The sequence below is a fragment of the Mustela lutreola genome, chromosome 2, assembly GCF_030435805.1.
Source record: "Mustela lutreola isolate mMusLut2 chromosome 2, mMusLut2.pri, whole genome shotgun sequence".
NCBI lineage: Eukaryota > Metazoa > Chordata > Mammalia > Carnivora > Mustelidae > Mustela > Mustela lutreola.
In genome coordinates, this window is record NC_081291.1 from 54593979 (window position 1) to 54617745 (window position 23767).

The following is a 23767-nucleotide window of genomic DNA, read 5'->3' on the forward strand; positions in this document are numbered from 1 at the left end:
TTTTATTATCCCTATTTTATAGAGGCATTCCAGAACCCACATTCTGTTTTATACACCCCAAAAGGCTGGTCTGGGGGCACAGAACTGGAGTCTGTCCCTGCCAGCATGCCTGTCAGGATTGTGGATGCAAGCAGTGAACCTAACTGCAGAAAGCAGGCACTTGAAGTGACGAGCAAAGTTTGGGAAGCTGTCCCTTCAGGACACCACACTCTGTACTTTCCTGAAATTCTGAGTGGAAGCTAGAGGCAACTCTGGAGGTCAGCCTTCCAGTGAGGCCACAAGAAGGCCATGATGGTGACTCTGGAAGATCCAAATGTCTAACTTCAGTCAGCTAGTGCTCTCCCCTGGGCAAAACACATGGAGTGGGGCTCCCCTACAAAGCCATTATTTTTGCTGGGCACATGGCCAGCCAGCTAGAGACTATGGCTGCTAGCATCCCCTGAAGCTAAGTGTGGTCATTTGACTGCATTTCTGCTCATAGAATGTGGGTGGATGGGATATGTGTCGTGGTGTGCCCAGAATGTTTAATGGCTCTCCAGGAAGAAAAAAGTACACACACACACACACACACAGACACACACACACACAGAGGTTATAAATTTTGTTGATATAAAAAACATATAGCATACAGTTCACAAATAATAAAATATATAGCAGTCTTTACTACAAATTCAACACACCTATAACTTCAGAGTGCTTTGGAATTTCTTGCAAAACCCACTATCAGTTTTTACCAACAACAGGGTCACAAAATTTTATATATTTTTGAATACTACCAGTTTCAGCAAAAAACTTGCCGACATCAGTGATGAACAGGAGTATTTCCAGTGTGAATGTTAGCTGCTGTTTTCTTTCACATTAATGAATAAGAAAAAAATAAATCAACAAGACATTTCTTGTCATGATTTGACAGTGATATGAGCAACACTGAATTGAATCAGTTTTCAAATTCTGAAAGAATATTTTCTCGATTTTTAGGCTACTCACAATGTAATGGCTATAGGTGCAATGTGGTTTTTTAGGTTCAATCTGCATTATTAGTGTTTTCTTGATCACTTTCTAAAATGCAGGCAGTCCACAAAAAAACATTGAGCTCTGATTTGCAGAGTTTACTGATCCCTATGGTGTAAACACTCCCACCATGGCTGATTTCAAACTACCTGTGGTCATGGAGTGTAAAGCTGGGAAGGGCTGCCATAGAACACACCATACAATGTTTCCACTATACTGATAAAACAGGTATGAAAATCTCAAGTGCCTAGGTTAATAGTAGAAGGTAGTAAAATAAATCAGGAAATGATACCCTTTGAGTACTTATTAACTTTGTTTTTTAATAGAATTTATTTAATTGTACATTTTTATAATTAAATAATGGTTGGGTTTAACAATCGGCCCCCAAAATTCCTAAAGATTTAATGATTCAGTGATCTGCTTTCACAGGCAATACAGCCCAGTGTCAGCCCTGGACATATCTGCTTGCCTTCTACTTCCTCTTTCCTGCTTTTGTGTATGCTGGAGCGGCAGACTCACAGACTCGCAGACTCAGGGGTGGGAGGATGGGGGTTGTGAAGTACCTCAATCATGCAAAACAAGTCAATACCCCAGGGAATTCCTAAGCAAGAAGTCAAAAGGAAATCTAAGTCTTGCCAGACCTCACGCACAAAGCTGCCTGGCTACCTGAACCTGCTTCTGATCAGCTATGTGCTCAGGAAATAAGCTTCTCTTTTATTTGAGCCCCGTGATTTGGTCTATTTGTTACAGCAGCATAGCTGAGTTGCACAGGCTTCATTTTAAAGCCTCCCCTGGGGGCACCTGAGTTGCTCAGTGGGTTAAGTCTCTGCCTTCCACTCAGGTCATGATCTCAGGGTCCTGGGATTGAGCCCCACATGCCCGCATCCCCGCATCATCCCCGCATCCCCATATCCCCAGGAAGCCTGCTTCCCACCCCCTCTCTGCTTACTTGTAATCTCTGCCTGTCAAATAAATAAATAAAATCTTAAAGCCTCCCCTATTTCTCCCAGCTCTGAGTCAAAGTCCTCAACTGGGAGAGGGGATAGCTTCACTACTCTCTGATTAGTTTCGATTAGGGTTCTCAACCTCAACACTCCTTACATTTGGGCCTGAGGATTCTTTGCATTGTAAGATGTCGAGCCTCCCACTAGATGACAGTAGCATCCCCCAACCAGTTGTGATGACCAAAAATGTCTCCAGACATTACCAGATGTCCCGTGGGGGTGAAAATCACCGCCACTCATTGAGAAGCACTGGTCTAGAGAATCTACTCTTTTTAAAAATTTTAATTGTATTAAAAGTGTTTATTGTGGTGTAATTGCCGTATAGTATTATATTTGTTTCAGGTGTGCAACGTAATGATTCAATATTTCTATACATTGTGAATGATCACCACAATAAGTCTAGTTCCCACCTCTTCCCATACATAGTTACAAATTCTTTTTCTTATGATGAGAACTTTTGAGATCTACTCTTTTAGCAACTTCCAAATATGCAATACATTATTATTATTATTATTATTATTATTAAAGATTTATTTAGAGAGGGAAAGTACGTGCATGTGTGCATGCATGAGCAGAGGAAGGGGCAGAGGCAGAGAGAGAGAATTGCCAGCAGATTCCACGCTGAGCATGGAGCCCTCTGCAGGGCTCAATCCCATGACCCTGAGATCATGACTCCAGCCAAAATCACAAGCTGGATGTTTAACCAACTAAGCCACCCAGGCACCCCCTTCAGTACCATATTAGTAACTATATTCACCATGTTGTACATTAATCCCCATGACTTATTTCTTTTATTGATGGAAGTTTGTACCTTCTGACTGCCCATATTAGCCACCCACCACTGCCACCTCTGGCAACCACCAATCTGTTCTCTGTTTATCTATGAGTTTGGGATTTTTGTATGTTTGTTTTTGGTACAGAAGCTACTCTCAATCCATGAAGACCTTGGCAAGGCAGTATCCTTCCCTGTGCCTGAGAGGTGGACCATCTGGGCTTGGATCCTATCTAATGTTCTTGGTCATGGGATCTTGAGCAATTATTAACCTCTTGCTGTCTCAGTTCCCTCAGCTGTAACATGGGACAATAATAGTGCTTATCTCATAGTGTCATTGTGAAATGGCATGAATTAAAACATGTAAAGTGCTGGGGCGCCTGGGTGGCTCAGTGGGTTAAGCCGCTGCCTTCGGCTCAGGTCATGATCTCAGGGTCCTGGGATCGAGTCCCGCATCAGGCTCTCTGCTCAGCAGGGAGCCTGCTTCCTCCTCTCTCTCTGCCTGCCTCTCTGTCTGCTTGTCATCTCTCTCTGTCAAATAAATAAATAAAACTTTAAAAAAAAAAAAAAAACATGTGAAGTGCTTACAACAGGGCTTGGTATAGAGCAGGTATGGAATAAATGCCAGATGAGATGATTTCAGGTCTCCAGACCTAAGCCATTTTTTCTTATTTTCAAAATTGTATCTGACCTTTCAGGCACAGCTCAAATACCACCTCCTTCATGAAACTTTGTGCTATTTGCCTAACTAGTGCCACCCTCCTTACCCCACTCCCTTAATCCTCCTTCCCCCAGCACCCCTGTACTTTCTTGCTAACAAAACTGCAGTTTTGTTCATTATTACAACAGGAGTAGCATCAAGACAGTATGTATGTCACAGCAAGAGCATGAGCTTTGGGATCAGACTGACCAGGGTTCAACCATATTCCAGTCATCTGCACACAGGATGACCTTGGGCAGAACGGTCCCCTTTTCTTGGCTCTAGTTACCTCAGTTGTGAACTGGTGATGGTAGTACCTTAGGGAGGAAGGATGGCAGTGCTCAGTGAATGTGAGGTTCCTCTTCTACAGACCTCCTATTACCCTCAGATATTCGGTGTCTAGCCACAACCCTGCCCACACTCTGTCAAAATTATTTCTGACCTTCCAAGCACAGCTAAAATAACTCCTCCTTTAGAAAGCCCTATGCTAGTTACCTAACCAGTCCTCATCCTTCCTACCCCACACCTTTAATCCTCCTTGCTCTCATCAGTCCTACCCTTCTTTCTTACTAATGAAACTACAATTTTGTTATTCCAGTCCCAGTTAGATACTAGTTTTGTCATCCTTCCTTGTAGCTGAAGTTGGCTAGGGTTCTGAGAAGGGTTTTTCTTCTCCTGACAAAAGAAGCCAACAGTGCTGGTGGTGTGTCTTGCCTCTCCTTCCTTACTTGGACATAAATGTGATGGCAAGAGCACCCAGTGACCACCTTGTGACCATGAGGAAAAACCAAAACAAATGTGGAGACATTGTTGAGTCGCTGAGTCCTTGCCAACAGCTGCCTGTTTTCCTGTTGTTTGAGAAAAAATGAAACTTCGTAGTCCGGATCTTTGATACACATTTTCCCTCTCCTATATTACATCTGTTAAGTGAGCATCTACTGTATGCTAAAACGGGAATACATGATAAACAAGTTGCATCCCTGTCCTCAAGGAATTTCATGGTAGACTAGGGAGCTGTGGGAGCCCAGGGGCCAAGTCAGACCAGGGTTAGTCAGGGAAAGTTCCTGAAGGAGAGAGTGCTGGGGTGAGTTCAGAAGGGCCAGAGGGGACCATGTACAAAGGCATAGAGGCAAAGGGCCTTGTCCCACAAGGGAAGTAGTTGCAGAAGGCAACTCTAAAGAAGAAAGAGATTGGGGGGAGGCCCAGAGGGCACCTCCAGCTGGTCCCCAGGCATATCACCCTCCTGAGCCTCATCAGTTCTGCCTTGTGCCAGACTCTTCTTCCTCAGGGTAGGGCACCTTGTTGCACAACTCCACGGCCACTGTTCTTAGTCACACACAAATCTCTGCTCAGGACTCAGCAGGGTGTGTCTCCTCCACTAGAGCCTGAACCCATCAAGGGAGAGACTGAAACTGATTCATTTCTGTGTCACCTGAAGCCTGCACCAGGCCTGGCAAAAAACAAAAATGATGAAGATGATGATAATAATGATGATTATGGTGATGACGACAACAACCAAGTACTTCCCATCTTGCAGGCAACCCTCTAAGCATGTTACAGGTGTCATCTCATGTATTTCTCACAACTCTGTGATGGCTCACTGTGGTTGTGCCCACTTTCTAGATGGTACAGGGAGACCAAGAAACTTTCCTGGGGCCAGAGCTAGTAAGCAGCTGAGCAAAGGGAGTTGCTTAGTCTGTGTTGGGAGATGGGAAGGAGTGAAGCTGTCACCTCTCCTCAGGCCCCTGTTATTAGTACCAGGAATGAAGCCACTAAGTCATGGGAGTGCTATGCAAATGATGCTGACTTGGCTCTAGTCAGTCATCCTGGAGCCCCGAGCAGTGTCCTCAGAGCAGTGTCCTCATGGCCGGGGGAACTGCCTCAGGCATTTGCTCAGCTTATCTGTCAGAAGCAAGGGAAATGGAATTATCATGGAGGTGGGACCTGGGGAAGCCCTATTTCTCCTTTTAATGTCCTTGCCCCATCGCTCCCCCTCCACATTTCTATTATGAGAAAGGAGAAATGGAGTTTTGAAAAAATTAAAGTTCAAGGATCGGGGTGCGGAGCAATGCTTAACTCAAAAGGGCAGACCTAATGGTGGAGCATCAGGCATTGGCCGATGGATTTCTGGGATGGGCTTCCAAAGCTCAAGGGCACAGTGTGTGCACTCTGAAACAAGATGAACCACGAGGTCTTAAGACAGGAGAAGTGAAGCAAGCAAAAGGAGGAGAGAGAACATGGCATGTTCCCCAAGATCTTATTTCATGAATGTAAGTCTTATTTTATGCAGAAGAAACTGAGGTTCAGATAGACAGGTGACTTGTTCAAGGTCTCCTAGCTGATGTGTGTACTCGAATCCAACCCCTGCCCCCAGCAGAGAAGCCCCTTTCCCTCTATTAGGGATTCCCTAAATCCCTCTGATTTAGAGGCCCCTAAAATCCCCTCTCACAGGTGCTCCCCACCACCATCCAAATCCGAGGCTGGTCCTACAAGGAAACAGAATGCCTAACTTTCTAGCATATTTTTCCCAAAGGCCCAGCCCTGCTGAGTCACTGGTGGGGCCAGGGCCTCTATACCCACAGGTCTTGCTAAACTGGATTTCCCTTTCATTTCAACCCACATTTCCTAAGCTCCTCTGTCAAAAGGGCCTGGGCCCAGAGTGGGAGGGACACTAGGGGACACCCAGCCATCACAGACTCACAGTGCTTTCCCAGCCCAGATCCTCCTGTGAACCAGGAGGGAAGCAGAGAGGGGATTCTTGTCCTATTTTATAAACAGGGAAACTGAGACCCAGAAATGGAGAAGAACTTGCACAAGGTCTCAAGGCAGCTTAGGGGCAAGGCTGACTCCAGAGCCCTGACTCTTGATTTAGGAGCTCCTTACCCTCCCCTGTTGCCCCACTTTGGAGGAGGGGACTGAGGTGGATTTCAACAGGTGGCAAAAGGCAGAAGGGGATAAAGGTTTACTAGAGGAAGTGGGTGGCAGGCAGTTGAAGGGGTAGGAAGCCTGTGAGGTCGGGAAAATCATCCTGGACTTGAATGTCAGGCGAATGGCCCTTTCCCTGTAGGTAGACTGTAGCCTTGTGCCTCTGAATCACAAAAACAGGCCCAGGGCAGTAAAGGGATTAAGGGAATTGGAAGCAGAAACAGTAGCCCTGCAGAGAACAGAGCTGACTAAGGGTGGAAGCTTGTTTTTGCCTACCTGGGATTGAAGCCCTTTCTTCTGGAGGTTATACCAAAGTCCTCCAGAATCTCCTTTGGCTTCCCAAGCCACCCCAAACAGGCATACACCCTAATTTCAAATGTATCCTGGTTTGGCTGACACAGCTCCAGGATAAGCAGTCACTGCCCTGGACCCAGGTAAGACCATCAGCCTGTCCCTTTTGGGAATATGACTTGTGACACAACACAAATTTAGTCTCTCACAGTTCTGCTGGTGAGAAGTCTAACACAGGTATCCCTGGGGTCAGCAGGACTGCATTCCTTTCGGTAGCCTCTAGAGGAAAATCCGTTTCCTTACTCTTGTTCCTTGCTGCTGCTGTTTCTCCAACACCTGTACTGATTGAGCCAGCCAGATGCCCCTTTCCTCTTCCACTTTTAAGGACCCTTGTGTCACTGTGACATTGAGCCACCCAGGTCATTCAGGATCAACTCCCTGTTTTAAGGTCAGCCAATGAGCAACGTTACTTCCATCTGCAATGTGAATTCTCCTTTGCCATGTAAGCTTACTTAGTCCATTTCCAGAGATTAGGATGCAGACATCTTTGGGGGCCATTATTCAGGCTGCCATAGTCTCTAACCCCAGTGCCTGCCACAGCCTGGAACCCTGCAGAGGCTGAACATCTTTCTTTCTTTCTTTCTTCTTCTTCTTCTTTTTTTTTTTTTAAAGATTTTATTTATTTATTTGACAGACAGAGATCACAAGTAAGCAGAGAGGCAGGCAGAGAGAGAGGAGGAAGCAGGCTCCCGCTGAGCAGAAAGCCCCAGGACCCCGGGATCATGACCTGAGCGGAAGGCAGAGGCTTTAATCCACTGAGCCACCCAGGCGCCCCTGAACAGCTTTCTTAAACCAGTTTCCCTCTCTGACTCCATCATGCTCCTGGGCCCCCAAACTCCAAAGATAGGAAGGATGCCCTGGCTCCTTTCTCCTCAGCCAGCCAAAGCCCAAGCTTGTCTCATTTTTCCCTTCAAGAGGCCTGGCCTTTCTGTTCCCACTGCCTCCTTCCCAAGAGAGCTAATAAGGGAACTGAGGGCTCTGAAGTTGGTTGTTACTGTGCTCTTATCCCTGTCCCTTAGATGCCTGGTTCCTCTCAGCCTCAGTTTTCCATCTATAAAGTGGGATATTAATATATGTCCCTGAGAGTGTTGTGGGGATTAAATGATATTGTGACTATAACAAGCCCAGAATAATGGCACTTAATAAATGAGAATATCCCCTCTCCTTGCCCATGCTCAATGTCTCCCCAATTTGGCTAATAATCCAATTTCCTTAGGAGCACCGTTGACAGGGCAGATTTCCAGCTCTCTTTCCTTTGGAGGTTTCCACTCAGGGAGCTGCTGTTAGGAGAAAAGTTAGGGTTAGTTTGTGGCTCAAGGAAGTTTGCATTGTTGATAAAACCACCACATGCTAGGCAGAGCGTAGTCCACTTAGACTACCAGAACCTCTCCCTGCCTGCCTCTGGCCTCGCCCCTCCTTAGGCTTCAGTTACCCCATATGTAGAAGCTGGGCTGCCTTCTGTAAGGTTCTTTCAGCTTTGGCATTCTAGCGCTCTCCTCCAGTTAATGTCTACCTGATTCATCCAGTTAGCAAAGAACTTTGGGACTCGGTTGATATGACCTGCAGGAAGGCCCAGGACAGCAAGTTCTAACAATAAGATGCATCTAGTTTCTTGTGGGGAACAGCAAGCCATTGAAATGCCCCAAGATTTTGTGTTCAAAGATGTTTGTGTGACACTGCTTTCCATAGCCCCCACCTTGGAGTTCTAAAATGTGCAATTGCATATTAAATCCTCTGAAAAGGCCTGCAGAAGAGAAAGCTCTTTTACCCTATTCCTATGCTTCCCTAAAGCATGCAAGAGCATAGCTCTTTTCCCCCAGAATATGGTTTAGTGTATTTTGGAGCAGCTTTGGGAAATGTCACAGACCTCAATCCCTGACATCTTCCAGGTCAGCCTTTCCATCTTGGAGTCCAGGCCTGGGCACTATTGCTGCACATTTTGGACAGTGCCAATGCCCAGGTCCGGAGCTGTTCTATCCCACCATCAGGACAGTTAGGGAGGGGAATGAATCAGGAACAGACCCTTGGAAGCCAGAGGCCTGAAACGGAAATGATCTTATCATCAGCTTTTGGGATCCCAAGGTGTGGCTCATAAGTCCTCTCAGCACTGTCAGGGCAGGGACAAGGGTGAGGGAGGAAACTGACTCAACCGTCATAAGACCAAGAGCTTTGTCCTGGTCGTGCCTCCAACCCACCCTGGGCCCTTGGGCACATCACTTCCACCCTCTGGGTTTTTATTCTCATTTGCAAGACAGATAATAACATCACTCTTGTTATTCATATTTTGGAGTGCATATGGGGTTGTGGATAGGAAAGTACATGGTAAAATTATCATGTCTTTTGCTGGGACATTATACTGAGAGGTATTTTGATTAAGTCACTGAGGCAATGGGGTCTGACAGAGCCCATTCAAGTAGTGCTTTATCACTTTGCTTCCCAGCTCTGTAGTAAATCTTTGGGTAAATCACTTTACCTCTGTAAGCCTCAGTTTCTTTGCCTGTAAAATGGGGATTGGTGTCCTTGTTTGCAGGGTTGCTGTGAGGATTGAAGTTAAAAAGACTTTACTTCTGAGCTCCCTAGGAAGAGGAATCATGTTTTTCTTGCTCTCTATTACATTCTAGTCCCTGGCATAGACAAAGTGCTTCATAAAAAGAAGTGGAAGAGTACTGAATTTAAGAGCTTCGAGAAATGCCAGCCTACAAAGTTTCTTTAGGATCTCCTTCTTTCCTTTATACTACTTGTTCATACACCTTCTTCTTTAACCTCACCCCCACCCCACCCCCAGTTTCCCAGGTTTGGTTGGACTCTCCCTTTCTCCAAGCTACAACTCCACAGAGTTGTAGCCAGGACACCAAAGCCAAGCCCCAGAAAGGGAAAGGGACTTGCCCAAGGTCACACAGCAAGGCGTCTAGATATAAACTCAAATCTGAGTCTGAAGTCAAGCATGAGGGGAACCTCACAGAGAGAAAGAAGGGAGATGCTTCAGTTTCCACCTCCTCCACCATCCTGTCTCAAGTCTGTCCAGGCAGTTTAATGGTGGGATAACAACCCAAACTGCCCCCAGCCAGTGGACCACGGGCCAGATGGACCCGTTATGAATCTACGTGACCTTTTGGCCACAGCACACCCAGCAAAGCAGCCAGGGCCTAAGGTTGCCTCTGAGCAGTGCACCTAGGCCGAACCTAGAAAGTTAAAAAGGAACAAAGTCGGGAGGCCTAGGTGGCTCAGTTGATTAAGTGTCTGCCTTTGGCTCAGGTCATGATCCCAGAGTCCTGGGATCGAGTCCAACATTGGGCTCCTTGCTCAGTGGGAAGCCTGCTTCTCCTTTGTCTGCCACTCCCCTGCTTGTGCTTTCTCTCTCTCTGACAAATAAATAAAATCTTTAAAAATAAATAAATAAATAAAATAGAAAAATAAAAAGGGACAAAATCAAGTTGTGCAGAAAGAGGATGGGTGAACCCAGCTTGGAGGCTGTTCATACAGAAAGACCTAGGAGTTTTCAAAGACCCTCTGAAAGATAAGTAAATGTTAGCATAAGCATCTAACTTGGTGTCCAGCAGATAGCAGGTGCATAACCATTGTTTGTTAAAGTGTAATATGAGCCAACAAAGTGATAGAGCTACAGAACAAAGCTAACACACTCTTAGGTCATATTAACAGAAAGACAGAGACTCCAGTGAAGAAGGTGACCCATATTTCACCATCTCCCATCCTATGTTCAATCCTGGCTTCTGAAGAGAATAGGGTCTAGACAAACAGATAATCCAGGGGATGTCTGGGGTATTAAGATCAAAGCCAAGAGAAGTGGCTGGAGGAATAGAAGCCTAGGGATAAGCACTGCGTGGACAGACTTGGTCACTGTCCCCCAGTATCTGCAGGGGTTCCTGCAGGACAGAGGGACCACATGGGGCTGTGAGCTCCAGAGGCCAGGACCTGGGATGTCACTAGGGCAGATGCCAGCTCAATATATAAGAACAATTTTCTAAAATTCTTTAGAGAACTGCTTTGGTTGGTCATGGGCACCCTGTCATGAAGGGTGGCAGAGGTTGGCCTAGATGTCCTTAGCTCAGAAGCTACCAGTCTCTCAAATTATAACCTCCAAAGTACAGGAGGGACATATTAGTCCACCTATTTCTACTAAACTTTTAACTAAAAATAGCTAACAGTATATAGTTCAACCCTGATGTACACCCTTGGCTATATGTCAGATACTGAATGTCATGCCTACTAAGTGGGCATCCCAAGCCCAATGGGAAGCCCCACAATAGGTCTGTTGTGACCCTGTCTTTCATTTCTCTAGATTCACCCTATTACCATATATTGGGATACACTGGTGCCAGGTTGGGTGGATTTGAGGCTCAAACAATGCATTTTAACCGAATCAACTTCTACAGAGTAGAAAAATGGCTTCAAAGAGTTCCTACAAAGAAACCACAGATGGGAGATAACTCTAATCCAGAAAGTGCAAGCAAGCAGCAGGAAAAGTGCAGCACAGACTGCTAGCTGCTCCTCACTCAAGGCCTTTATCAGCCACCTTACCATGTTGAAAACAACAATGAATGGGATCTCACACACGTGGAGAGGTAATTTCAGTAAGCAATACACATGTGAATGTCCATGGCAGCTTTATTCATAATAGCCACAAAGTAGAAACAACCCAAGTGTTCATTAACTGATGAATGGATTTAAAAAATGTAATACAATTGTATAACACCATTCAGCCAGAAAGAGGGATGAAGTCCTGATGACATGCCACAGCATGGATAACAATACAATGTGTATTGCTTAATGAAATTCCTATAGGAAAACTACTCAGAATGTGGACTTTCATCCACTATTTTCGTGATTAAATTCACACTGAGTGTATATTGGGCCTTTAGACATTAGCTAATCATCACAGTCCTTGTATATCATTTCCAAATCTATAAATATGTATCTGTTGGGGGTGCCTAAAGCTTTTTTCTTGGGAAGGCTGTGCAATCTAGAAGTGTGACTGGGGCGCCTGGGTGGCTCATTCAGTTGGGCATCGGACTTTTGATTTTGGCTCAGGTGGTGATCTCAGGGTAGTGGGATTGAGCCCTGCTTCAGGCTCTGTGCTGGGTGTGGAGTCTGCTTGGAATTCTGTCTCTCTTTTTCCCTCTGTCCCTGCCCATATTCTGTCCCCCACCCCCGAAAAAAAAGAGGAAAAAAAAAAAAAAGCATGGCAACCATTGCTTCAGATCCTTGGACACAGCTAAACACTAGGGGATGTTGCTCTCTGGTTGGGTTTCAAGGTTGAATAGGATTTGTTTCAGATTTAGGAACTAAGAAAAACTAGGGGGCAGTGAGCCCCCTTGTAAAAATTGTTGAGCCCCTCCCCCACAACATTTGAAGATTAATGGGAAGAAACCGAAACCTCTTAAAAGGTTTTCCCGAGCTCTGACTCTCCGAGGTGGGTGCCTATTTAAACAGCCAGAGCCACTCCAGCCTCCCTTCTCATTTTGTCACCAAAGTTTCTCTCTCTTTTTCATCTTTTTCTCTTGTCTCTCTCTCCCCCTCTCCCTACAACATAGATGCAATTTGGCAACAGTGAAAACCAGAAAGGAGGCATCCAGTTCTAGAGAAGGAGCTTGCTGGGTCTTGAAAGTCAATAGACCTGGATTGAGTTCCCACCGCCACCCTCCACTAAATGGGATCACTGCACACCACATTCATTCTCAGAGCCTCAGAGCCCTCCCCTGGAAAAACAAGCATGCCTACTACTCAACAATACTAGGACAACCTAATTTGAAAATCAAAAGATTTGAACAGACATTTCTCTAAAGAAATGGTCAGTAGTACCTGGAATAATGTTTGACATCTCTTTATTAAGAGAAACACAAATCAAAAGCACAATGAGAGGCGTCTGGCTGGCTCATTCAGAGGAGCATATGACTTGATGTCAGGGTCATGAGTTTGAGCCCTATATTGAGCACAGATACTACCTAAATAACTAAAACTTTAAAAAGACACAAAACAAAACCACAACGAGATACTGCTTCATACCCTCTAGGATGGCTACGATAAGAAATCCAGACAATAACCAGTGCTAACAAGGATGTGGAAAATTGGGAGACTTCATGTATAGTTGGTGGGATTGCAGAATGGTACAGCTCCTTTGGGAAAGCTTAGTGACTTCTCTAAATGTCAAACATAAATTCACCATATGACCCCGCAAGTCCACTCCTAGGTATACATCCAACAGAACTGAAGACCTATGTCCACACAAAAACTCCTTTCACATGAATGTCCACGCAGCTTTATTCATAATAGCCACAAAGTAGAAACAACCCAAGTGTCTATTCACTGATAAACGGATAAATAAAATGTGATACAATCATACAACACCACTTGGCCAGAAAGAGGGATGAAGTCCTGATGACATGCCACCGCATGGATAAACCTTGAAAACATGCTATGTGGAAAAAAATAAAATAAAGCCAGTCAGAAAGGAGCACCTGTTAAATGATTCCATTTATATAAAATATCCAGAATAAGCAAATCCACAGAGATAATTCATAAGGTAGATTAGAGGTTTTCAGGGGAAGGAGGAAATGTGGGGCGACTGCTAAAGGGTCCGGGGTTTATTTGGGGGTGATAAAAATTCTAAATTCTAAATTAGATAGTGGTGATGGGTGCAGGACACTGAATATACTAAAAAAACACTGACTGGTACACTTGAATAGTGTGAATTTGATGGTATGTGAATGATATCTCAGTAAAGATGTTATGGAACGAAAAAAAGAATGAGGAAGACCCCCCCACCCACCCCCCCCAGGTCCAGCACGCACGCCCCCACCCCCACCCCCGGGACCCCGCGGCGGAGCCGGAGCGGGAGGGAGAGCAGAGAGCGCTCTAGGAGAGTGGCCTGAGGGGATTTCACAGCACAGGTTTAGAGGCGTTTTAGAGGGCTGCACTAGCCCCAGTTTCACGGGTGTCAGAGACAGGAGAGGGCCCATAACTTACAGGTCCGCTTGGTTTGGACCCCGCACAGAACACCGCATCCTTCCCTCACCACAACTCCCCCTAACACACTCCTGACTCAACTTTTCTGGCAGTTTCTAAACAAAGCAGCATAAAATAATAAGCACAGGACTCTCATCTTTTGTCCCCCTTACCAAAGATTGGCTGAAGGCCTGAAGGCCACCTCTGAGGAGACGGGTTGGGACGCACCCTACCAGCGGAGAGGCTCCCGCGACCAAGGTGGCTGCGTTAGGGGAGGCGGGACCGAAGGGGCGGGACTGAGGGGGGCGGGACTGGGGGGCGGGGCTCCCTCCCAGGCCCCTCAGCCTGGGTGAGCCTCTGACACGCAACAGGGCTCCCTTCCCCCACGGCCCGGCTCTGCAAGTTCAGCGTTTTCTCCCCAGAGGTGCTATTGAGCCCAAGGCAGAGAGGCCTCCTCATCTTCTCGAGTCAATCAGGCCCAGCCCAGACGGCCCAGGGCGCCTTCGGAGGGGATGTCCGGAGGGCAGCTGCCTTCACGTGCTAGTCAAAGCACAGAAACTGGGATGTTTTGGAGGGAAACACCTTCGTCCTCCCAAGTGTTTGGTCCCGCAAGGGCAGAGTGGACGCAGCTTTCAGAGATCTAGTTTGGCCCTTCATTTCACAAATGGGGAAACAGGCTCAGAGCCATCAAAGATTTTTCTGAAGGTCCCGCAGCAAGCTGGCGACAGAAACAGGAGTTGGTCACCTGCTATGACCAGATAAGGGCTGGCCCAATCCTCAAAACAACCCAGGGAAGTGAGTATTTGTCATCTTCCCCTGACACCTCCAGAGATGGAGACTGAGGTGCTCACCCAGGTAGGAAGGTGCAGAGCAATTCCAGGTCCACCTAGGAACCACAAAACATCAGGCCGGTGGAAGAGCCTGTTCTAAAAATTAACCCTTCTCCCCGCCCCTCACCCGGCAGGTGTCCCAGTACCTGTGGTCTGGAGCCCCGTGTTGGCTGCCAGGAAAGCCGTGTGTGGACTGTGCAGATGCCAGACTGGGCAGGGGAAGAGGGCGGCAGGAGAGGCCAGGCCACACCCCCGTGACAGGGAGGGGGCGGGGCATGAGTTGTCCTGGGTCACACTCGTTCACCAGGGTGGCATTCCTTCCTGCTGGTACTATCGGGCCCCAGGCCTTCCTGTCTGATTTGAAATTTCCTCATGACACCCCTGGCACAGCAGATGAGGCAGCTAAGTCCCTAGAACCACCCCCAGAGCATGGCCATGACTGCTTAGTCAGGGGGCAGCGATGTGTGGGGTGGTTGCACCCGGCTTGGCTGGGCCAAACTGTCAGCAGGGAGGAGGTGGGGTGTGTCCCAGATCCCACCTCATTGGTGAGACTGACTCAGGACCCAGCCGTGTAGGCCAACCCAGTGCTTTCCCAAGGGGTGAGGTTGGGCATAGAGCAGGACCCAAGGCCCAGTTCTTAGAGGACTGAGGGACTCCTGTGAATGGGACTGGCAGTGCCGTCTCCAGTGAGGAAACTGGGCAAAGGCTAGAATATCCATTGCCTTGTGCAGACAGGAAAACACAGGTCCCAAGGGGGTGAGGGGTGGGGACTAACCTACAGTGAGTCCAAGAATAACTCCAGCTCAGCCTGCCTTTGCTTCTTACTCACTTATCAAACAACTTGAAAGCAGAATAGTAAACAAGTCCTATACTGCTTTGGGAAGCACCTAGGCAAGCTAGAGACAGGCCATGACAGGCCACATTAGGGCAAGGCCCAGAGAGCTGTGGATTCCCAGGAGGGCTTCCTGGAAGAGGAGTTATTTGGATCCTAAGCTCAGGCCAAGATCTGAGTCATCCTTGACTCTTTGCTCTTTCATACTCTGTATCTGACATATCTGGAAAACCCTGTTGGCCCCCCATCAATGTATCCCAAAACCAACCTCTTCTCTCTACCTCATGGCAACCATGCTGGTCTAGCCAACATGATCACTAGTCTGTCTACTCCTACCCTCAGCCCAGTAGCTGTCCTAATCATGGCAATCAGAAGTATCAGGTTAAAACCCAAGTCAGCTCATGTCCCTCCTCCACTCAGCACCATTGCAGGACTCCCACCTCACTCAGGATAAAACTTGAGTTCTTACATAACCCTCCACTATCTGCGACCCACCTCTTGCTCTCTCTAACCTTAGTTCCAATGACTTCCTCTCTCACTCTGCCCAGCTAGACTGGAATGTGCCCCCAAATATTCCAGTTAGATTCTACCCTCAGGGCCTTTGCACTGGCTGTTCCCTCTGCCTAGAATGCTTTTTCCCCAGTAGCCACCTGGTTCCTTTCCTTACTTCTTCAGGTCTCTGCTCTAAAGTCACCAAGAGGCCTTCCCTGACCACCAGGTACAAGGAGTAACTGCCAGCACCACCTTTCCCTATCATCTCGATTTATTGTTCGTCATCTGACATACTATATGTTTTTGGTAATACACATTTCCTCCTTATGTATTGTTTGTTCCAGGACCTAGGCTGGTGTCTGACACATAGTACGTGCTCAATAAAGTTTGTTGACTGAAGGAGTGACATGAAAGGGAAGCCGAAGAAGAATTGCAAGGACATTCCAGACAGGGGGAACCATGTATGCAAAGGTTTAGGAAGAAGAGACACTGCTTGTCCTGAGGATCTGGAAATAACTCAGCACAGCAGTAGAGTGGGACCTGGAAGAGGGGAGAAGGGAAAGCAAGAGGCAGGGCCTTGGGAGCCAGACCAAGGAGGCCAAATGTTATCCTGAGAGCAACAGGGAGCCACACAAGGGGGACATGATCAAATCTACAATTTAGACAATTTGGCTGCCATGTTATGGATTAGGGAGGCTGTGAGGGGCAGGTATCCACAAGCCATGACAGGGGAGATAAGGACTAGGGACAGGGGCACTGCCCAGTCCCCAACAGTAGCCACAGGCCACATGTGGTTATAGAGTCCTCAAAATGTGGCGGGTCAGAGTTGAGATGTGCTATAAGTGTAAAATACATCCAAGACATGCTATGAAAAACAAGAATATACAAGAGCTCAATAATATTTTTGATATTAGTTACCTGTTAAAAAGATACTATTTTGGATACACTGGGTTAAAGAAAATATGTGATTAAAATTGGTTCCACCTGCTTCTTTTTGCTATTTTTATTATTTTATTTTATTTTATTTTTTAAAAGATTTTGTTTATTTGACAGAGATCACAAATGGGCAGAGAGGCAGGCAGAGAGAGAAGAAGCAGGAGGCTCCCTGCCGAGCAGAGAGCCTGATGCGGGACTCGATCCCAGGACCCTGGGATCATGACCCCAAGCCAAAGACAGAGGCTTTAACCCACTGAGCCACCCAGGCACCCTCTTTTTGCTATTTTTAATGAGGTTACTTGAAAGTTAAAAATTTTTGTAGGTACATAGAGTTCACAACATATTCCTGTTGGACAGCCCTGATCTAGAAGGTAGAATAGGCAGGGCTTGGTTGGTGAACTGGGAGGGTAAGGGAGACCCTCAGTCTAACTATACATCTCCTCTCCTTTCCAGCTGCTCCTGGCTGATAACACCTTGTAATCCAGAGGCAGAAAGAATGGGCTGCAAGGAAAGGCCAATACAGTTAGTTTTCATCTCAACACAAGCACACACACAAAATTCTTGTCTTTTCAGTAAGAACAATCCAGAAATGGGATAGGTTGAGAGAAGAGGCAGTGAATCCCCCGTCTCTGGAGATTTCTAAGAAGAAAGTTAAAGACTACTATTAAACATGGGAAAGAAAGTTGAACTGATTAGTTACTTTCAAAATGTGGACCAGCAGTATTAGCATCATGTGAAGATGCTTTAGAAATGCAAATTCTCAGGTCCAATCCCAGTCCTACTGAATGAGCAACTCTGTAGGTGAGACCCATAATTTGTATTTAACTAGCCCTCCATGTGCTTCTGATGTTTGTTCAAGGATCACTGGACTAAAGAATACTTCATATCATTTAAAGGTTTCAAGGACTGGCACATAGTAAGTGCTCAGAAAAACCCAGTTTCACCTGGTTGCTTCCTGATCCCAGGTGAAGGTACTTCCCCTCTCTGAGTAAATGAAGAGTTTATTTCCTGCCTCACCTGTAGCACCAGGTTGTATGGACCTGACACAGGATGGAGGCACAACCTCAGGGCATTTCCTATCTCTCCAACATGGCCAGATGACCAGGGCTGTGGCGGGGCTGCCAGAGGTGCTCAGGAAGCCCCCGCTCAGCTCCCTCCCGAGGTGACCTCACTGCCCTATGTGTGTGTATGGGGGTGGTGGTGATTCATGAGACAACCTCCCACTGTCCTGTGGACACAGCTGACAGCCCCAGGGAAGCCAACTCAGCAGCTGAGCGTGGCATCCGGCTTCCCTGAATTCCAGAACTGCCTGCTGGGGGCCCACCTGACTCAGCAAGCACGTGCACTGTGCACTCTGGAGGCAACAGAAAGCTCGGCCTCAGTCTCCACATCCATCAAAATGGGGAGATGGCAGTCCCTATCCATGGTGACATGATTGGTATAAAGTGCTTGGAAGCATGCCTGCACACAGTAAGCCCACTCTGCCTCTGCGTTCTTATGATGAGGCTACTGGGATCCCTCAGGCAGATGGGAACTCCCCATGGACTTGTTAGGTCTGAGAGTTATGCCATGCAGGTGTAGGGGGGAAAGAACGTCCTCCTACTACGCACACCCAGGAGCCTGGTTCTCTACGTGAACTTGTACTGAGTCACCAAACGGATATCTGTGAGGACAGCGTCTGTCTTAAGCACCTCGAAACATATATTAAATGGATCCTCTAAGTCAGGGGGCATTGGCCCCATTTCATGGATGAGAAAACTGAGGATCAGAGCTGAAATGATTTGCTCCAGGTCACATAACTAAGCCTAAACTGACTGGGTGGGTCAGGATTTGAAACCGAGTTTCCCTGACTGCAAAGCTGGGACTTTTTCCACTCCTCTGTGCAGAAACCCCAACCTAAATGTCTGGTTTAGAAACCCCTGTATATGTCACTGAAATCCATGTTTGAAGAGTTAGCCTCTGGCGGAGACTTGAATCTTTGCAACTCCATAGTCTGAGAACCAACATCCGCAGCTGATGCTATATGAGGTGGAATTTAAAATATTCCTAAATCCAGATTAAGCATGACTCATGCTGGCCTTTGGGCCTCAGTTGTTCTGCCTATAAAATGGGCAGGATGAAAACCAGCCTTAGTTGAAGGCAGAGTTTGAACCTGGTGACCCTGACAGTGCTTCTAACTCTCAGATGCCAGGGTCTCTATGTCTACTTTAAGAAACGAAGACCAAAGTTACATTTTAAAAATTCATAAAGAGACGGGGCACTTTAACCCACTGGGTGGCTCAGTGGGTTAAGCCTCTGTCTTTGGCTCAGGTCATGATCTCAGGGTCCTGGGATCCAGCCCCGCTTCAGGCTCTCTGCTCAGCGGAGATCCTGCTTCCCCCTCTCTCTCTGCCTGCCTCTGCCTACTTGTGATCTCTCTCTCTGTCAAATAAATAAATAAAATCTTTAAAAAACGTGAATAAAAATTCATAAAGAGGGATGCTTGGGTGGATAAATCAATTAAACAGCTGATTTCAGTTCAGATCATGATCTCCGAGTTCTGGGGCTTGAGCCCCCTCTTCAGGCTTCCTGCTCAGTGGGGAGCCTGCTTCTCCTCTCACTCTGCCCCTTCCCACCACTCATTCTCTCTTTCTCAAATAAATAAATTAATTAAATATTAAACATTAAACAAAAAAACTACCTCTGACCATTTTTTTCTTTAATAAAACTTTTTATAATGTATTTGAAATAATTATTTATTTGAGATAATCACATGCAGTTTTAAGAAGTTATACAGAGGTCCCATATGTCCTTTATCTAGCTTCCCCCATGGGAACATCTTGAAAAACTTCAGGACAGTTTCATAAAGAGGGATATTAACATTGACACTCTTAAAATACAGAACATTTCCATCACTACCTGGATCCCTCAAGTTGCCTTTTGAGAGCCACCACCCACTCTTCTCACTTTTCCCCTCCCTGATCCTTGGCAACCACTAATCTCTTCTCCATTTCTATAATTTCATTGTTTCAAGAATGTTATATAAAGGAACCATATAGTTTGTGACCTTTGGAGATTAGTTTCTTTCATTCTGCTTACTTCTCTGTTATATTTGTTCCTGTTGTTGTTTGTATCAATAGCTTGCTCCTTTTCATTGCTGAGCCCTATTCCATGGTGTGGGTCTGTTATAGATCATTAGCCATTCACCTACCGAAGGACACTTGGTTGTTTCCAGTTCTATTATGAATAAAGCTGTTACGAACATTCATATACTGGCTTTTACATGGAAATAAATTTTCACCCTTCTGGGAATAAATGCCCATGAATGCAATTATCAAGTTATATGGTTATTACCTGTTTGTATATTAAGAAAGTGTCATAATCTTTTTTAGAGTGGCTGTACCATTTTGCATTCCCACCAGCCATGGACAAGTTATCCAGTTAATCCAGATCCTTGCCAGCATTTGATGCTGCTGCCATGTTTTACCTGAATCCTTCTGATGGGTCTCATTGTGCATTTCCCCAATGGCTCATGATGTTGGACATCTTTCCTTGTGCTTATTTGCCATCTGTGTACATCCTCTTTGGTGAAATGTCTACTCATGTCTTTTGCCCATTTTCTAGTTGAGATGTTTATATCTTTACTGTTGAGTTGTTAGATATGTGGTTTGCCAATATTTTGTCCCAGTCCATGGGCCACCCTTCAAAGTGCCAGTTATTTTCTCTTCCAGTTCTCAGGATCTGGCTGAACAAGGATGCAAACTGAGCAAACATTCTTTTTTTTTTTTTTTTTTTTTTAAAGATTTTACTTATTCACTGGGAGAGAAAGCATGTACATAGGAGAGCAGTGGGAGGGGGAGGGGCAGAGGAAGAGGCAGACTCCCTGCTGAGCAGGGAGCCTGATTCCAGGCTTGGTCCCAGGACTCTGGGATCATGACCTGAGCCAAAGGCAGATGCTTAACCAACTGAGCCACCCAGGTGCCCCTGAACAAGCATTCTTGAACACATTTTACTGGTGAGGAAACAGAGGTCCAGAGATTAAACAGACCTGACCACCGATGTGTAGAAAGTTTGGGGGCAGAGGTGGGACTAGAACCCAGAACTCCTGACCCTCAGCCCAGTGATCACACCACTTTGTAGAAAAAAGAGACACTCCTCTCCTCCACTGTTACCTCAGGTGCTCAAAGCACAGTCTAGAGCTGTTGCCCTCATTGAGGCTTTCAGTCAAAGAAGAGGGATGTCTGCGCCTGAAGATGGGCCAGTTTCCCAAAAGGATCCTGTGTTCAGAAAATGAACCTTCCTCCAGGTGAGGGAAGGGTCTGACCCTGGAGCAGATATAACACAAGAAGCTTCATGGGAGAGAAGCTAAAACCCTGAGGGGTTAAGTAACTTGCCCCAGGCCACAAAGTGATGAAATTATGAGATCTGGGGTTGAACCACAGTTACCAAACTCCTGACAGCCCCTTCCTTTCAGTTCTGAGTCTGGCTTTATATAGGAAAGGAAGAGAGAAATCAGGTGTATTCAATGGCTCCGGTAGGAATAAACATTCAGCCAGCAGGAAAAAAAGGAAAAAAGCAGCACTCCTTGGAGAAAAGTGAACAGTGACAATCAGGGACAGGGTGGGGGAGTCCTCTGTCCTGGGGAGCTGCAGTGCCATTAGAAGAAAGGGGGAGAAGTGAGTTGGGAACTTGGGTCCTATGGCTGAGTATGGGCCCTGGGGTCCTTAGGGTTTGTTTTTCCTGAAGGTCAGAGAATCAGGGGAAAGAGAAATGAATCAAGTTCCCCATCAGAAGGGGGAGGGCTCAAATCCCAGGCTCCAGGAGTTGGGGCCCCACAGTTCTCGCCAAATAGCAATGCCCTTCATTTGCAGAGCAGGAAGAACAGGCAAAACTCCGAACCCTGCGGCTCTGGTGGGGGGATTGGGGGGAGCAGAAAGTGGCCTCCAGGGAAACAGGACAGCGAGGGCTGACCCCGCCCAAGACTGCTGAACTCACTACTGGGTTAGGGGGAACCTGGTCTCATCTTGAGGGCCTACTTGTGTCCAGCACCCAGCTGCAGCTTTGAAGAAGGGATGTGATGCATTTCCTATTGCTGTGTGCCTTGCAGCTGGTCTAGGAGGCAAAACTGTGGAAATGCCATAGTTACAGAATCCAGAGCCAAATGGAACCCCAAGGGCCATCACTGTCCTCCAGCCAGAGGCTACTGGAACCACCTGTGGTTAAACAAGGTGGGTTTGCTACTCATTGAGATGAGGGAGAACACACCTGTGGGAACCATGGGGGGGTGTCTTTTTTTTTTTTTTTTTAAGATTTTATTTATCTATTTGGGAAAGAAAGAGAGCAAGTGTATGTATACAGGGTAGGAGGAGGGGGAGATGAGGGGGAGGAGGAGAGGGGGTGAAAGAGAAGCAGACACCCCACTGAGTAAGGAACCCAACATGGGGCTCCCTTCCAGGACTTCCAAATCATGACCTGAGCCAAGGCAGATGCGCTTAAGGGACTGAGCCCCCCCAGGTGCCCCCATGGGTTATCTTGATAGAGGGTACTAGAAGGAGCCTTTATAGGATTGCTGCTTTGGCCGGATGGTTTGGGGGAGGGCCTGAGGTAGCAGGGGTTCACTAGATTGGATGCTGCCAGAAAGGAGGGGCTAGCCTATGATGAGAGATCTTGATAAACCTCATCTACAGGGAGGGGAGCTACGATCCATAAAGATGTAGCACTCCCACTGATTTTAGCCAAGAGAGGGGTGCTAGGTATTTAGTGGGTGGCACAGGGACCTTGTTTTGTCTGGGCTGAAGCACAGTTGTCAAGTGGCCTTGCTTTGTCTCTATCACAGTCCCAGAGGGACCTTATCTAAGGTTGGTGTTTCTCTTGGCAGAGAATAGCGCAGCCCAACTGTGAGCACATGGCTAGCTTCCAGATGATAGTGGCTGTTCTTTCTCCTTCCTTCCTCTCTCTCCTTCCCTCCCTCCTTCCCCTCTCTCTCTCTCTCTCTGTCTCTCTCTTTCTCTCTTTCATAGGGCTTTTGAAGCTTTAAATCAGCAGTACAGGATAAAAATTGAGGACAGTGTCTTTGATATAAAACAGATCTGTTATTTACTAACTCTGTGACTTGAGGGAGGACAGCCTCAGTTTCCTTATTTGTAGAATGGGGATGATAATATGCTTTCCTAAGAATCCAGTTGCAAATAGACATCTTGGACACAATCTGGGAGATCTGAATGTGGATTAACTATTAGATTATTTAAGGCCCATTGTTATTTTTGTTAGGTGTGATGATAGCACAGTCAGTTATATAAAAACAATGTGATCTGTCAGTGATGCAGAGTAAAGTGATTACTAGTGATATGACAGTGTCTGGGGTGTGCTTTAAAGGATTCCAACAATGGAGAAAATGTGGGAGCAGGAGAAAGGAATCACAATGAGTTAATGTTGATAAGAGCTGAAGCTGGGTGATTTGTAGGTGGGAGTTCATCACACAACCCTTCCTACTTCTGTGTATGTTTGAAGTTTCCATCATAAAAGTCTTTAAGAATACAGTATGTTGGGGTGCCTGGGTGGCTCAGTGGGTTAAGCCTCTGCCTTCAGCTTGGGTCTTGATCCCAGAGTCCTGGGATGGAGCCCCACATGGGGCTCTCTGCTCAACAGGGAACCTGCTTCCTCCTCTCTCTGCTACTTGAAATCTCTGTCTGTCAATAAATAAATAAAGTCTTTTTTTTTTTAAAGATTTTATTTATTTATTTATTTGACAGACAGAGATCACAGGTAGGCAGAGAGGCAGGCAGAGAGAGAGGGGAAGCAGGCTCCCCGCTGAGCAGAGAGCCCCATGCGGGGCTCGATCCCAGAACCCCAGGATCATGACCTGAGCCAAAGACAGAGGCTTTAACCCACTGAGCCCCCTGGGCGCCCCAAGTAAATAAAGTCTTTTTTTTTTTTTTTTTAAAGATTTTATTTATCCATTTGACAGAGAGA

The 23767-nt window shown here is 46.5% G+C and overlaps 1 protein-coding gene across 3 annotated transcripts in view; it reads right to left on the reverse strand.

The window, feature by feature from the left end:
- The window catches only part of TMEM40 (transmembrane protein 40), a 32784-nt gene extending 18002 nt beyond the window's left edge, over window positions 1-14782 (reverse strand). For 2 of the 3 annotated variants that reach the window (XM_059161789.1, XM_059161787.1), the window contains exon 1: window positions 14703-14782. The gene's annotated coding sequence lies outside the window, so the exon portion shown is untranslated. Of the gene's footprint in view, window positions 1-13899; window positions 13980-14702 lie in introns of those variants that run through there. The other variant, XM_059161788.1, reaches the window with a different exon arrangement.
- Window positions 14783-23767: the final 8985 nt, after the last annotated feature.